Below are 16584 nucleotides of genomic sequence, written 5' to 3'. Positions count from 1 at the left end.
GACAGACATGCTTGATTGAGATTTGTCTCTCAGTTAATATATGGAGTCATTTGCAGGTGAAAATGAAGAGCTGTGTGTATCTGTTAAACTTGGGGTGCACTGAAAAATTATCCTTTTAATACTGAGCGTGGAGATCCCAAGATGTTGCTATAGGAGTGTACTTCAGGGTTAGAGTCTCTGGAAGATTCTCATTATAACTGTGATTTATTTTTTATTCCCCACCCCCGAAGTAATATTAGAGATTTAGGAGCATTTATTTCAGGTGATAGTGAAAAATGGAAGATTAAGGCAGGGTACTGAGAAGGGGAGTGCATCAGAGATGGGGAAGATGACTCATTTCTCTGATGCACGGGGTGAAAGCTTAACTGAAATGGTGAAGCTGGAGTTTTATTGTCCGATCCTGAAAAATGACATTTCAGCCTCTCAGGGGAATTCTGCCTGGGCTCTGCCATGCCAAGAACCATCTGCATGTGCAAGAGCAGTGAGGCAGGGATGGTGGCCCCCACAACGGGACGGGGAGGAAAGCAGTACGATGCATGTCCTAGAGGAGCTGGATGTTCCCTCACAGGTGGGGATGAGCCAAGAAGTGGTGTGGAAGCACAGGGAAGGGTTGTTGTGCCTCCCTGCCAGGTCCCAGTGCCATGTGTGAGGCCAGATCCATCGCTGCAGTGCTGTCGGGGATTTTCTCCATGCAGGCTGCGTGTGAGGGCTCACAAGGCCTCGGTGCAGCAGGGGGAGCAGCCCTCCTGCCTGCCAGGCCACTCACAGGCAGCGCGGTGCTTACGTGGGCCCCAGCACCGCTCGATATCGATGACGACAACTGGGGGTGATGACTCAAAGCGGAATATCACAACATGAGGCGAGGCTGTGACTCCACCACCAACCTTGCTGCCCCTGCCAGGAGCGCGGATCTTGCCCGTGGGTGCTGGGGATGCCTGGTGGGCAGGCCGTGCCTTGTCACGGGGCGATGAGGGCTCACTGTGGGGCCTGCCCTCTCAGGGCACACCCAGCCTGACTTCGTCTTGAGAAAGAAGAGGAAGAGGAGGCCAAGTAAAAGAAGATGCATCGTGATATATCGACTCATTTTCATGCCCAAAGCCCGTGTCCTCAGGCTCCTCGCTCTCTCTCCTCATACTGTACTCAGTTACGTGCTGAGTGAGACAGTGACTAATGGAAGATCTGATCACTGCTCTGTGAAAATCAATGGTGAGCCCTCCCCGGTGCAGGACCAAGCTTTCATGAGGAAACAGCTGCTTGTGAACTAGCAAAGTGCATGGGAGAAAAAAGAAAAAAAAAAAAGCTTCTTAAAAGTACTTTGCGGTAATCATTTTTTAAATTCAGAGGCTTGTGATCCAATCGAAGTGGAAAACCATAACCTTTGCTGAGGAGCAGGCGGTGGAGGGTGCTCGGTCCCGGGTGAAGGTTTGTGAGGTCTAGTGCTGGCCACGTTCCCCTCATGAAGGGAGAGCGGCGCTCCTGTGAGGGATGGTCTTTGGATGATTGCTGCCTGGGGCTCTTCAGAAAATCACCACATTCTGCATTAAGGGCAGCCTTCCTCATATAGTACATTGCTGCAATTAATTGCCTTGACACATGATTAGTACCTGGGGGCAAGGACAGATCGCTCTGTTGATGGGGCTGGGATGCGTTATTAATTGCATAAACTGGCTTGGCATCAAAGGACACGAAGCAGCGGCTGTGGTGGGTGCTGTGGTATTTGTGACAGCTCACGAGATTTGTGGCTGTGCCGTGCTCCTTTGCCATCCCAGCATTATTAAGATTCCCTCACTTCAACTGTTAAGAAATTACTCTTTAAACCTGCCCCCCAGCATGTCAAGTCGCTATGTTTCTGTGCAGTAGGTCTTTGATCTGTTCTCCTTTGCACAGAGAAGGTATTCAGCAGCAGGCACAGCATGGGGAGCATCTCCCGGGTAAGCAGGTAGCAGAGGAGGGGTTAGGACATGAAACCTGAACTGGCTGACCCGGGCTCGTGCTGACGGGACCTGATGTCCTGCTTTGAGGCTTGGTTCTATTTTCTGCTGAGAAGTCATTCTGAAATGAACTAAGTTTGTGAAGGGTGTTACAGGATTTAGCAGAGGAAAAGTTAAAAATAATAATAATAATAATGCTCATATGGTATCATTTATTCTCTCCGCATTCCATGTAGATGAAACAATTTTATAGCTATTGTTACACTATGCTGGATCCCTTTGTAGTATTAATTACCAGACAATATAATACAATTCAAGCCTCACATCCTTCACTAAAATGAATCCTAAAGTATTTCACTGCTGATTATCACCCGTACATACCAATAAGGCTGCTCTGGAGGGCACTCAGGAGGCAGCCGTAGGCGGGGAGGGACGGCAGCATTACGGGGAGGGATCACAGCACCTGTAGGATCCTGATCTCCTGTGGGTGGGGGCCAAAGAAAAGTCAAAAGAGGCAGGTGGGTATGTGCACTGTAATACAGCGTGAAGATGGGGCCAAATCTTAAAGTTTTTTTCAGACAGCTGTTATTTGTGCTATGGGGCACCTGCAGCATCTCTGCTAACCAGGAGGCAGCCCCATGACCTGCAATTTATTAATGACTTCTCCTTTTGTCTCCAGACTGCACCAGCTCTGTTGGCAGCGGTTGAGGCTTGCACACCTGTCTTGTGTGAGTAGCTTACCCACCCTTTCCTAACCCCGTCTCGCACATCTCAGCTGCTGGTGGTGGGGTCCAGCACTGCCCTTGGCCTCAACACAGTGATGGGAGGCTGGCCTCACCCCTGGCCAAGCGGCACAGCCTGCTAAAATTCCAATTCCTCATTTTGACAGCATCGCCCTCTGCTCTTATTACATTAGCACTAAAGATTGTGCGTACAACTTTTTAGAGTGACACCTAAAGGGAAACATGGGTTATGCTACACACTGTTATTAAGTGCCTGAGGCTCCAGCAATCTTTTTTCCTGTCAGAATTGATTCATTAAGCAGCATATGGAAGTATAGAAGTGGCTTGTATTAGGTTATATTCCCCTTGCTAACTAGATTCTAATTTTTCTTCTTTGTTTTTACTTCCAGTGTTTTGCATTGTCATAATAAAGAACAAATTGTACAGGAGAAAAAACACCAACTGAATTTTAGCTTCTTGGCTCATGCATTTCTAGGGACCTGTGCATTACACTGGACTGACTTCTATATATTTGAAATTTAACAAGAAAAACTTCTGTCTGAAATTTATCTTGAGTTATTCCAAATTTCAAATGGAGAACAAGCACCACAAATTTAAGCACATTAAAGAGGGGCAGGCCAGTGTATTGTGGAAGGTGTACAGATGTCCAGAGACTAGAAAACTTGCATGGAAGATTAGGAAGGAAAAGTAGAAAGATAAGCCAGATATAGAAAGAAAATGGAAGGAAAAAAAGCATCATAGGAAATACTGAACCATTTACTCCCTCCCTGCTCCAGCGAAACCGTGCTGCAAATGTCCAGAGCAGCCCTGCGTTGGTTTAGCTGGTTTAGTTGGTTTATGCTGGGTGTGTTTGGAGGTGTTCACATGTTCTCTTCCACCCAAAGTGCTAAAAGGTTGCAACACCCTGGTTTTCACGGGGCCAAGCTCTGCGTGCTGTCATGTGGATGTGCAGAACTCTGTTTTTTCGGTTGAACATCTCCATGTTTGTGTCAAACCTCATAGCACCAGAATTAAAAACAAACCAATATAAACCACACCACATAAGAACAAGGTGTGCGAGCTGCTGCTGCGGGTGGCCAGGGGCATGCAGTGAGAGGAGTGCACGGGTGGTCACAGCACGTAGCCAGAATGTCATCTGGCCCTGTGGTCTTGGGGTTTTTACATCTCACTGAGTTTCACTCAGCAGAATTTTGTGCAAAATTCACTAGGTTTCTCATTTCTGCTCTCCATTGTACCCTTGGTGACAGTGCAAGGGGAGAAATGACCAAAAACCTCATCCTACCAAGCAGTTCCTTGGGGCCCCACCGCATGAGCTCTATCATGAAAGTCTTTTTTTGTTATTTTGTTTTAAAGCCAGGGCTCGGGGAGCTCTGCATAGTTGGGGTTTGGCTGGTCACTGTGGGCAGGTCATTGCTCCGGCTGCTTGAGGTGCTGCAGGTGTGCCGTGCTGCATGCAGCAAAGGGTGGCCTGCTGGTGGTGATGGTCCCTCTGCTCTCAGGTGCCTGTGTGAGGCCATCTGTGTGCAGGTGGGTGCCTCGGCCTCCCGTGGCAGTGTGGGGGCTCCAGGTTTGGGACTCAGTGGGGAGGGAGGGCAGCAAGGCCGGAGGGAAGGAGCCAGGTGGGGTTCTCCTGCCCACATTGACTACGTGTGGTCTTCCTTCCAGCAGAAGACTTGCTCTACAGCTATCGCAGATGAGTTCTTCCTTCAGCTGAAGCCCCACGTCAGACCATGCGGTGCATCTTGCTGGAGCGGTGAGTGGCTCAGAGGGAAAGGCACGCACAGTGTGTGCCAGAGCCTCGCTAGTGAAAAACAGCAGCCCCAGGGGGGGTCACTGGTGCAGGGCACCCCATGACACTTCATCACCTCCCCCTGCTTTTACTCACATCCTGAATTTTAAACACCCCCAAGTACTAACGACTTCAGGTCTGCTCCTAAAAGAAACCTGAGAAGATTAAAACTGCAATAGCAATGATAGACTCATCTGTAATAAAAGTCAAGAGCCCTGTTAACCAAATACTTCATTTCTTAATTCAATTTAAACCCTGCTATGACAAATTCAGTCTTTTGAAGCGGACAAAAAATATTTTCAACTGATGATGTATATTTTAATTTCATTTTAAAAATATTATGTAAAGATACAGTAATGACAAAGAAAAGACGTGTGTGGGTGCTTGGGGCAAGCCTAGTGCAGGCACATTCTTCAAAGCGAATTTATTACCATTTTCACCTGTTATGTTAATCATCAGTCATGTATTTTATTCTTGTTAATAGTTAATTTGCATATTAATATTTATAGTTGCTCTGGCCCTCAGAAGCGTGCTGGGGCTCTGGAGAGCAGAGGAAGCTGCCCGCACACCCACTGCAGCCACGATGTTCCTGGCTCCATGCGGGCAGGGGTGAGCTCTGTATGCGGGTGGCAAATTCTGCTGACATCAAAACGGGAGAGTCCTGAGGGCTGGCAGAATTCCCTGTGTCAGAATTTCCTGTACCATTGCTGGTGCTCTGGGTGCAGATGACCCCTACTTTATTAACTTGTTGTAGGCATTAATTGGTGAGCAGTTTTCTGGTTAAAATAGAGGTTGAACCTTTGAAGCAAATGTATGGGACGTGACCTTTATATCTCCTAGTCACTGTCAGGATGTGCTGAGTGCTCTGCACCTTGACATTCAATAAAGTAATAAAGAAATGAAATGTACTAATGTAACCTTTACAAAATAGTTAAAATGATAGTTTAATATTTAATCTCCCAATATAGTGTTAAAGTAAGCTCAATAAACCTTGGCAGTAAATTACATTCAGAAGGAACTCAATTTAAATAACATTATGGTTATGATAGTTGGCAAATTATGTCCTAAACTGCTGCTTCAGGGAAAAAAAAAAATCCAACCAGGTTTAGGGTGGGGCTGTTGACTTTATTCAGTTTTTGTATAATAATGGAGTCACTAATCAACATTTGATAGTTGATCTGGAACCTTAGGTCCTTTCTCCCCATATCTCCTGCCTGGACAATCAAGAGGATGTTGTAGACGAACATCTCTTAGCAGCCAGAGCAGATGAATCTTCCGTATTTGAGGCAAAATTTGGGTTTCAATTTGTCTTTACAAAAGATGTGCACACAAAAAGGACCAAAAAACCACTGTATTAGGGGAAGGTGAACAAATGAAACAAATGAATGGGTTCAGCAAGATCATACGTTTGCTTGAGAGTTGAAATAATTTCTTGTTCTTCATGTAAAACAGCACGGGTTACTGGATGGGCATCATGGCTCGGGCTGTAAAATCAGGCTAAGCTTGTACTTGTTGCAAACTGAAAGTGCTGCAGACTCACATGTATAAGTGCATGCTAGGTGCTGGAAATATGGAGTGACAGTGCTATGGGATGATTGAAATCTGTATATGAGCTTTAAGTTCTTTAGAAATGTATATACAAGGCTACATGTTGCATCTCACATGGAGGGATCTTAAACTATTTCACAACACATTTTTTAGAATTGTTTTACCGGAAGTGTGTTTCTTCTGCATTTAGTGGTGATATAGCAGTCTTTATCCATTGGGCTGGATGCAGTTTTGATCTTGGTTTTACCTAACTAGACAAAACGTGCTCATGAAAGTGAGGGACAAGCCCCCAGCATTGACTGGGCTGGTTGCTTCAGTCCATGGATGATATCAGCTTTCTACTCGTTCTCCTGCAAAATTAAACCCTTCTCTGCTTGAGCTAGCCTTTGATTGCTTGTAGTGCTGAGATAGTGTTTGGACAGGGACCATAAAAGTACTCTGATAAACAGGCAGGGGTAGAGAAAACACTCGTGCCTCCGCTCTACTCATCTGGCTGCAGGGTGTCGTGGTGGAAAGGGACGTGTTGTTTGTGGCAGGGAAGTGCCAGGGTTGCTAAACATCAGGAAAAGATGCACTGGTGCCATCATCTCAGGTATTGCCGGAGGACTGGCGTTGTTTCTTACAGCTGTCTGGAGGTTTCTGTTTCTTTGAAGCTGAGGACAGCACAGCGAAGGCGTGGGAGGTAATGTTCAGTGAGGGGAAGAGACAGAGGAAAATCAGGGCTGATGCTGAAAGGGAAAATGGGCTGAAGGGAAGGAAACAGATCTTAACTTTGGGCAATGAAAAGTGGATGCACATTGCATACTGGTGGGTGCCATTTTCCAGAGAAATGGTGCTCGCTACGAGCAGTTGATCTGGATTGCACTACTAAAGGTTCGTTGTGTTGTTCCTGATGCTGCGCTAGGCTTAGGTAGTTTTGTATTTTCTATGGAAAGAAATAGCCTGCTGAATGAGTTTTACTGTATAATTTTCACTGAATGTAATTTAAAAAGGTTTCAGTATAACAGCTTTTTATGCCTTAAAGCGAACTGAGAACCAAGACGTCAACAATTAGTGGTCTAGTTTCATGTTATTAGATATCCACCCATCAAGGCAGCAGCGGTTATACTGCACTAACAGAGCACCAACTGTATAGAACAAAGCAAAGATAATACCTTTTTTATGGTGGTACCATAAATGCTTTGTCTCTGCATACCTTTACCATTGGAAGTGAAGAATGACATTTAAACACGTGTGAAGAGAGCATAATCTTACCTCCACAAGAGTTAATTTCACCTCCTCGTGACTGAATAGGAAGATGGAGACTTTTGTCAAGCATCTGTACTTTCTTCTTGATTAAGGCAGATTACAGACGCTTAATTGGAAGGGGTTTCACACCTATGGTGATACTGTTATTACTGTAAAATTAGCCAAGTGTAAGGCATGCCTGCATTCCTACAGAAGTAAGACAAACTTGCTCTTTCAAGGGGGCACAACTAATAAGAAAGGGGTGGGCTAAAAATGTGATTTACCAGGAAACTCTCTGGCCCCAAATTCCTAGAGGTTCACTGGTTTGTAATCCAGACACGGCTCAATCAAGGGACAAGTACAAATCTTGATTTTCTTTTCTTTTCCATGGGCTTGCCCCTTTTTCTGTTAAGTGAAACATGCTGAGTGGTATCTAGAGTTATCTAATTTCTGTTACTTTTATTTGCTTTTCCTTTTTTCACTCAGTAATTTTTCAGCTTTTCAGTTAAAGTATATACATGCTATCACAGAGTAAAGAAGTTAGTTTGACATCTCTGTAATTTTAGTAAAAAATGGCGACAATTTGAAAAATGCATTAAAAAAATATGATGACCTAAAATCTGCCAGGAACATCCCAGTGTTTTTTAGAACTGCTGGGTGAAAATATTGCAGCAAGAATGGTGAAGAATGAGTTTCAGCAAAAGAAAAGGCAAATATTTAATGAAATATTTATGCAAAAATAAACTACATGAAGATAAAATCAGAATATATTTTGCTTAAAAATTTGCTCTAAAACACCTTGGTGGGGGAAAAAAAATCTTATTTGATGAAGAGCTCTCTAGGGTTGGAAAAAAATAATAAAAAAAAAAAAACGGGAGTTTTCTGCTGGTTTTAGCTGTCAGATAAGAGCAGGAAATTGAAGTCAAACACCTACATTTAGCAGCAAAAGAACAATGTGCTGAGTCCATCTGTAAAGGACCACCTGACACGGTCTGAGCGACAAAGGACTGGCACCCTGTCCTCACCATGTGCCAGCATAGGTTCTGGCTGCCCTGCTGCTGCTGCGTTGCTCCTCCCGGTGGGCCGGGGTCTCTCTGGTGGGCTGAGGTCTCTTCAGCAGGCAGGTGACTGCAGCCTGATGCCTGAAAATATTCCAGAACACATTCCTCTGTAAGCAAGGCCCTAAGGTGTTTTTTCAGACAGCCCTAAGTGTGCTTATGAATAGTTCGTAGTAAAAGCTTCCATGGAGAAAAAGCAATTAAATCTTACTGGCCCGGTGTTTACATTTTTTGGACTACAGGTTGGAAAGCCTGAGTGCAAATCATTCAGACACAGCTAACATCCTTGCAATAAGGGAATTTTTGATAAGCACTGGGCAAAAAAAAACATTTTTTTTCCTGTACTGCCAGAAGTGAGGGGATTCAATTGTGTTTTAGAGGGCAGTTCCCTTGGAAAAAGGCATGAGGTCCCAGGGAGCAGGGAGTCCGACCTCATCCAAGTGAGGAGCTCAGGATGAGGCTGATGCCCCCAAACACCATCAGGGTGCGTGGCCACCATCCCCACGGGAGTCATGATGACTACACACAAGTGAAACAGGACTCAGGTGTAAGGTACTTCATACCTTGCTTTTAGGAGCCGGTCCCACAGGGACAGTGGCCTTGCAGGTGCTCTTTACCTCAGTGGGAACTTGGTACCTATGTCAGGTAGGCCTGCTAGCAACTTCTCATGGGTGTTATGCCAAGTCAGGCAGCAGGTTTCATCTCCAGGTTCCACTTCTGCTTTGACACTAAGGAGGATGACACCTTTGGTGCCTTGAGCCTTTTCCTACTCCTCCTGGCCATTGCCACTCCAGCTTGGGTGTGAGCTGTGGGCCACGAGACCCGTAAGAGAGGCAAAGGCTTTCCTTTCAGACTCTGCATCTTGGTGCCAGAGGCATTTTTATTTATCTTAAAATAGAGTAGCAACCCACCACACGCAATCTTCTGCATCTTGTCCTGCTTGTTTACCTCAGCCCTGGCATGGGGGGGGTTCAGCCATGCTTTTCGGCCACAGCTTCCCAACCAACGAGGCTGCCAAAGCATGCCAGTCAAGGGGGAGCAGCTTTCTGCGTGTGTGTCTTTCTACACTTGTGTGACAGTGCTGGCTCTCATCTGGTACTGATCGAACGCAGTGACCTGGATGTATGTGCCTCCTCTGCATCATCTGGCCTCCATCCTGTTAGTGTCCAGCCTTTGGAAAACCCACTTGTGCCTTAGAGAAAGGCCTTAAAGAAAGGCCTTAAATGCACAGAGCCATGATAGGAGGAGGAAGAGCCTCTCTTGGCTTGGCCAGCTCAATTCCATTTGCTCTTTTCTCTCGCTGTATTTGATTTAGCCTGCAATCAATAGAGAAATGAAAAGGACGTGGGTTTAGTCCACCCACAGACTTTCACTGTGCCTCTTGGAGCCGCTGGCTCTGCAGGGCTCTGCTAACCTTCGCCACAGCATGCAGCATGGGACGGGGCTAACCAGCAGGCAAATGCTGGGTAGTCCTTGCCTAAAGATCGCTGTTCTCCAAAAACACTCGCTTCCTGTTATCTGCCGAGAAAAGTTTCACCTGCACAAGCTCTCACTACGAGCAGGACAGTTCTGTTGGTTTCAGTCAGAATGGGATTAGCCCTACAAATCATTTCACTAACAGTGTGGCTTGTGATATGATGATGCAACCTGGCAGTGAGTCCAAGACAGGTTTTCTTTCCTGGGCTGAAGTAAAGTAACTCTACTGCAGTCCTTCATTGGTGTGAAAAGATACAGATTAATGAGGGAGTTTTTCAGTATCTGTTAGAAAAAAGAAATTTTATACATGCAGGTATTTTAAAATACATAAGCACCATGTATGTGTGTATATACTCATGCCATCAGTTCTGTTTTTTTAAAAGTAATTTTTTTTTTTAGGACAGAAATGTTGTTGTTAATTGTTCTTGTTGCTGCAGTCAGTGATGTAGGCCAGAAAAGCAATCTGTGCCCAAAATACTAAGGTAAAACTTTCAAAGAGTAGTTAGTATAACCAGAATTTGTTTTTTTTTTTTTTTTTTCTTTTCGTTGAGATTGTGTCTGCTTTGCTGTCAGCCTGGCTCGTACCATAAGCATGCAGTGAGATGCACGGCTCGTGTGCTCTATGCAAAGTGCTTGGAGTGGACGTGTGCATGTGTTTTTCTGTACTGAGAGCAATACAACATCACTGCTATGGATTCTGAATGATTTATGAAATGAAAAATCTCTCAGTGCAAGGGGGAACAAATGCAGGGTTGAACTGGACTATTTGCTTTAACATTTAGTTTAAAACTGGTTAATAAAGCACCTAGAACCAAAAAATTTAAGAGAAAAATATCTATTTGTATATTTTCCCTTTGTGCTGTTATAAGTGGACTTATCACTTGAATTTCGAAATACTATACACTCCAGCTAGAAACAGGAATGTGCACACAGCAGTTTTATTTTGCCATGAGCAATGTTTGGTTTCAGGTGAAACAGTTTGCAAGTCACCAAAATTGGTACTAGCGTATGAGGAGGTGAGCACAGTCGTAAAAGAAATGTGGATTATACAATAAACCGGCCCCACTGGGATCAAAGGCTATGTCCTGAATTCTGTATTTATGAAACTTCAGCACGGTGTCATTTCCCTCACCCTGTGCGTGGGGAGTGGTGCACTGGAAAGCAGAGGCTTCATTATAGACCAGAGGTTTATCCAAGGAGAGCAATTCAGTGTGTGCCTGCAGCTCCCATGTTCCTCGTTGGCATCACGAGAAGCGGCTGGGCACTGCTGAAACAGATACCAGACAAAATAAAAATACACAGACAAGATGGGCAGAAGACTCTTTACCCTGTGACTTTTAAGAGTTCAGCAAAGCCTATCAAAAAAAAAAAAAAAGTGAATATTTGGGAAGTGACGTGACTCCAGAGAATAAACACTTACAGAGGGGAAAGAATTATGGGTACCAAAGGGCTTTTTAACTTAACTCTGAAAAGTATAATGAGAACCAGCGGATAGAATCTGGAGCCAGACAAATTCAAATTGGAAACATGACCTACATTTTTAATAGTGAGTGTGATTAACCATTGGAACAAAGTACCCACAAAGTAGTGGATTTGCTCCTCCTGATGGCTTCAAATCAAGACTAGATGCCTTTTTGGGAGATAAGCTTTAGTCAAAAATAGTTATGCTTTAGTCAAACACATGTTAGGGGGCTCAGTATAGAAGTAATTGGAGAAATGTAATGGCCTGTGATATCCAGGAGGTCAGGCCAGATGGTATAATGATCCCTTCTGGTCTCAAACTCAGTGAATCTCAGAATGAATATAAATGCTATCATCTGGATGTGCATTTGAAATAATTGCAGGGAGAGATTAGACACGCAATTGCATATGGTTTGGAATTGATAAACTTTCCTCCCCTCCAGAACAAAAGCCCTTATTTATGCCTAATTACATGGTGCTGTTGTAATTCAGATAAATATCCATTAGGAACTAGGGTAGGATGTCAGCAAATCAATTTTAACTACTGTGCATGTGTGTCATGTGGAAATTTAGTTTTTAAAGCTTATATTCAACTCCAGACTTGCTCGCATAGGAATATATCCAGGAAGAGCTCCAGAGTGGACATTTAGTCCACCCAGAGAGTGTCATTATGTGATTTAGCCCTGTCGACTTTGAAGTTGGTTCAGCTAAATCATAAAGACGTGGAGGTCCTGGTCCCCAAAGCAGCTGGGTGCCTCATCCTCATGACTACCCGTGCATTGCCGAATTTTACGGGAAAGGGTTGTTGATAGAGTAATAGCGGAAAATAAAAAAGTGCAAGCTTCTATGAGTAGTGCTGTTCATGCTGACATTATCGTAAATGGCATCTCTGCTTGGGTAAGGCACATGCACCTGCAAAATAGCCAGCTGTTTCACTGCTTCTGGAGAAAGAAGTACAAAATAGTGACTGGTAAGAGAAACCGCATTAAAACACAGATAACTTTTAATATGAATTTCATCATGTTATGTAGCTTTCAATTTTAGTGTTATCTTGCTCAAAAAACATTCAGAACAACTTCACAGGTAAGCTGTGAGGCCATGCAGAGGAAATAGCATTGTTAAAGTTCACTGAAATGTCATCATTTATGGTATGTGTGTGTTTACCTGTGCTCAGAGGACAAAAATTGATGAGTATAAAGAATTTCATTCATAAAGGTCCATAATCTTTCGGATTCTCAGTCTCCCCCATAACCAACTCCCACCAACAGCACCAAACATGCACTTCCCAAGTGATGAGAAAAATCATTTTTTCAAATTCTGAGCCCTGTACAGAACTCTACACAGCACCTAATGTTCCACTGCAGGAATTAATATTGCCAGGTGAGGAATACTCCCCTGGGCTATCTATTTATTTTGAAGGGGTCAAAAGCCTGGATCTGCAACCTCCCTCACACTTACCCAAACATTTGGGTAGTTCTGTGACAATTCAGTTTTATAGGCTGGCCTTCCTCTAAAGTGAGTGAGATGTGTCCAATTTATGCATCCTGGAGTATAAAGCTTGGAACCTGCACCTGAATCCAAACTTTATTTATTATAACTCTCTAACTTTTTTGTTTGTTTGTTTGTATGTTTTTGTTTTGTTTTTTGTCCTCCAAGCAACACATATAGAATATCACAAGTAACATGAAGGCTGCAGAAATGTATGCTAATGTGTAAACCTTAAGTCAAACTTTCCTTGGATTCTCCTTCTGTATCGATGCTCAGAGACCTGCAACACATTAGTTAACTGTAGCCTGCTTTTTTCAATCTCTCTTATTTCAGCTCAAAAAGGTAACATGATAATGGTGACTCTGCAGGTACTCTGTAGTATAACCTATGTTTTACTGAATCTCAGTATTACTTTCTTATTTGAATAGCAAGACTGCCTGCAAGTGCTATTCTATACAGTCGTTCTGAATATTTTGTTAGATTACACTAAAAATGAAAGTGACACGAAATAATGAAAATCATATTTAAAGTTAGATGTGTTTTAATGTGGCTTTTTGCCAGTTAATTCTTTTTAAAAAAACATTGCAATAGCTAGTGATTCTGCAGGTGCTTTTTCAGTACTTCTACAGAGATGGCATTTATGATAATACTGCTGTATCAGCAAAACTACCAATATAGATATTTTACTTTTTAATCTTGATTTAAAGGTCTTTATACAAGGCTTTCCTATGACAGTACTGCAGCAGCATTAATTTTGTAAAGGTCCTGAAGGTCATTCTTATTTTCAGGCAATTAACAACATCCAAGAATTTTAATGATGCTTTGCATTAGTGTTATTATATCCAGAACTGTTACAAAATTCAACAATCTATGAAAATGTCACTGCTAGGTATAAAAGAAGCAGCTCATCTGAAAATGAAAACCAGCTCCAGTCTTTGCAGGTGTTCAACAAACTTGAAGTGATTTAATTTTGTCTTCTCTACCTCCACTTCTCAGGCACTTCTACAAGTTCCAGCACCTGAAATACCATCATATTTGATTTTTCTAGACAAAAGAAGTGGTTAGATCTAATTATTTAAACTTAAGTACAGCATTTGGTACTGTGCCATACGGAAAATTATTAGCTAAAATAGGAGATGAGTACAAAAATTGAAAAGTGGATAACAAAGTGAGTAGTAGGAGGAGAAGATCAGTTCTGAGGGAAGTAGTGAGTTTCCCAATCATCAGTCTTGGGACTGATACTATTTAACATTTTTTTATTAATGATGATGGCATAAAAAATAAGTGTGTGCTACTGGAATTTACTGATGGCATAAGGAAGGGAGGTACTGTCACTGCAGAGACAAATAAATCTCTCATTTAGGAAGAACTGAGTGACCTTGAGGACTGGGATAAGATAAATTGGATGAGATTCAGAAGGATTGAGTGCAGGATCATGCAGCTGGATCTTATTAACCAGGTTTCTACTACACCTGGGTGCTCAGGGGAAAGAAATGACTAAGGTGGGGAAAGACACAGACCACACAAAGCAAAGGATTTTCCCTGGGGTAATGAAATGCACCAGTAACACTGTATTAAGCACAGGTTAGATTGCAGCCTGGATAGTGTACACTGTTCGCAAATGATTCACTTCACACCTGGGAAGCTACCAGAAAAGACGATTAGAGTGCCCACAGGAAGGGAGAGCCTTAAGTGTGAGAGGAGGTTGGCAAAATGAAGTCTGATGGAGGCCACTCTAAATACTGCATAGGCATAAGCTCCAGGCAGAGAAAACATCTATTTAAACTAAAGGACAACATTGGCACAAGAACAAATGAGTATAAATTGGTCATGAATAAATTTAGGATGGAAATTGGAAGCAGGTTTCCAAACAACAGAATAGTGATGTTCTGCAATTGCTTTCCAATGAGAACAGTGGGAAAAACAACAACAAAAAACCCTGAACTACTTTTAAGACAGAGTATAATGAATTTCTGAAAGGGATTATATGATGTGTTTGGCTAAGATAGCAGGGAACTGGACTTGATGGCCCTAGAGGTCTGTTGCAGTCCTGTCTTTCTAAGCCTGTTTTTCATGGCCAAGTAATTCAGAGCACTGTTAAGTGCTTCCTTTCCTTCATGTATTTTTTAGATAATTTTTCACAGTATGCTGCAAGCACTGCTGGACTTATTTAGTCAAGGACCAAAACTCTGTTGTCCAGCATATGCTGAATACTCTACAAACCAAGCAAGAAAAGGGAGTGTCCAGCATCCTACAGGGCCAGGCCTGGGGTGCTTAAAGAAATCATCAGTACCTTGTCCCAGAATCCAGCATTTCATTACATCTTAAAGCTGCATATCCCCGTAGACAATATAGCTATAAATGGATTTGTACAGAAACCCTGGCTTCAGGGTTTGGCCCGTGGACTTCTGTGGGTTCCTTACCCACAAAAGCAAAGTTGGGTGTTTACAGCTCTTTATTTTCAGTAATAGCTTCATCAAGCAGCTGGGAGGATGTAAGCTGGCCTGGTAGTACAGTGACTCCCTTATTAAGAGAGTTTCTCGTAGTCAAAAGTTTTATGATTTTCTACATATGCTTCAGTTGAAATCTCATGAGTGGGAAAATGAGACCTGCAGCACTGGGTGACTCTGGCTGTTTTTCCTTTCCAGCTAACTACACACAAACTTTTTATGAAATCAGCAATTAATAACAAAAATAGGTTAAGAAATTGAAAAGTTATATGAAATCCCCAAGAGTACAGGTAACTTAGAAAATGAGAAAAAATAGGCAGTAGATTCACAAGGGAACAAGTTCTTTGCTTACACCTTGTCACTATCCACGTTAATCACATTTGCAGTAGGCAGCAGCTCTACTTTGTTGTGCAAATACTTTAACAACAGATTTTAAAAAATGAGCAGGATAGCTGAATCCCTAGGTTCACATCAATGGGGTAATGAGCACTTGTGTTACCAGCCCAAAGAGCCATAAACATGGCAGTGGAAGTTTTCAGTCCCTCTTAAGCTGGGTTTTTCCAAAGCTGTCTCAGTCCTTTGGTATCAGGCAGGGAGGCTCACTGGGGTGTCCCTGCAGGGGACACGGTGACACTGGAGCTTGGCTGTAGGTGACTGGGGTGCAGCACCCACCCACAAGCTGCCCAGTGACACAATGGCTGCAAATGCCCATCCCTCGGGGGGGGAAAGCTAAAAGTAATTTGAAAAAGGTATTTTTAAGGGAAAACAGTATCAAAGGTCAGAAATGAAAGACATGAACTTCGAAATGGTCAAAGAGAAAATATTTAGATTGATTCAAACTTAAAAGGAGCAACCCTTATTTTATTCTTTAACTATTGTTTCTTGTTCCTGAAGTGTGTGCGGCTACAGAGAGTTTTTTTTTTACCTATCCTAAACTTCAACCAGTACACACTGTTTGGTGAACACCTCAGTAAGATGATCTTATTTTACCCGGTCCCGTCAGCAAGCTCAATTCAGAATGAATCAGTCACAAGCAGCAATCACTAAATCATTGTATTTTTAGTTTGGTCATCCTCATATGCCCAGCTGTGAGGACATGGCCAAACCAGGGATGAATTCAGCCCTAAGTATGTGGCAGCCTGGTGGGGCTGGCCTGGTGCAGGGGCAGGGCCACCTCAGCACTGCTCAGCTCCAGCAACACACTCAGTTGGGTGGAAATTGCTTTGGAATAAAAACTCACGTTTTCAGCCTGTTTGCAAACAGACCTGTGTGCAAGCCCAAGAGTACAGGGGCTCTCAGGTGACAAGCACGCTGAGGAATATATGTGTGACCACAGCAACTGAGATAAATAGCTTTTGCTCAGAGGTGTCTGGATTTCGGCTGCCTGCATGTGCAGGTGACAGCAGTGCCGAT

The sequence above is a fragment of the Cygnus olor genome, chromosome 13 (genome assembly GCF_009769625.2).
Source record: "Cygnus olor isolate bCygOlo1 chromosome 13, bCygOlo1.pri.v2, whole genome shotgun sequence".
Classification (NCBI taxonomy): Eukaryota; Metazoa; Chordata; class Aves; order Anseriformes; family Anatidae; genus Cygnus; species Cygnus olor.
The sequence above is the reverse complement of the archived record's forward strand: the minus strand, read 5'-3'. Positions refer to the sequence as shown.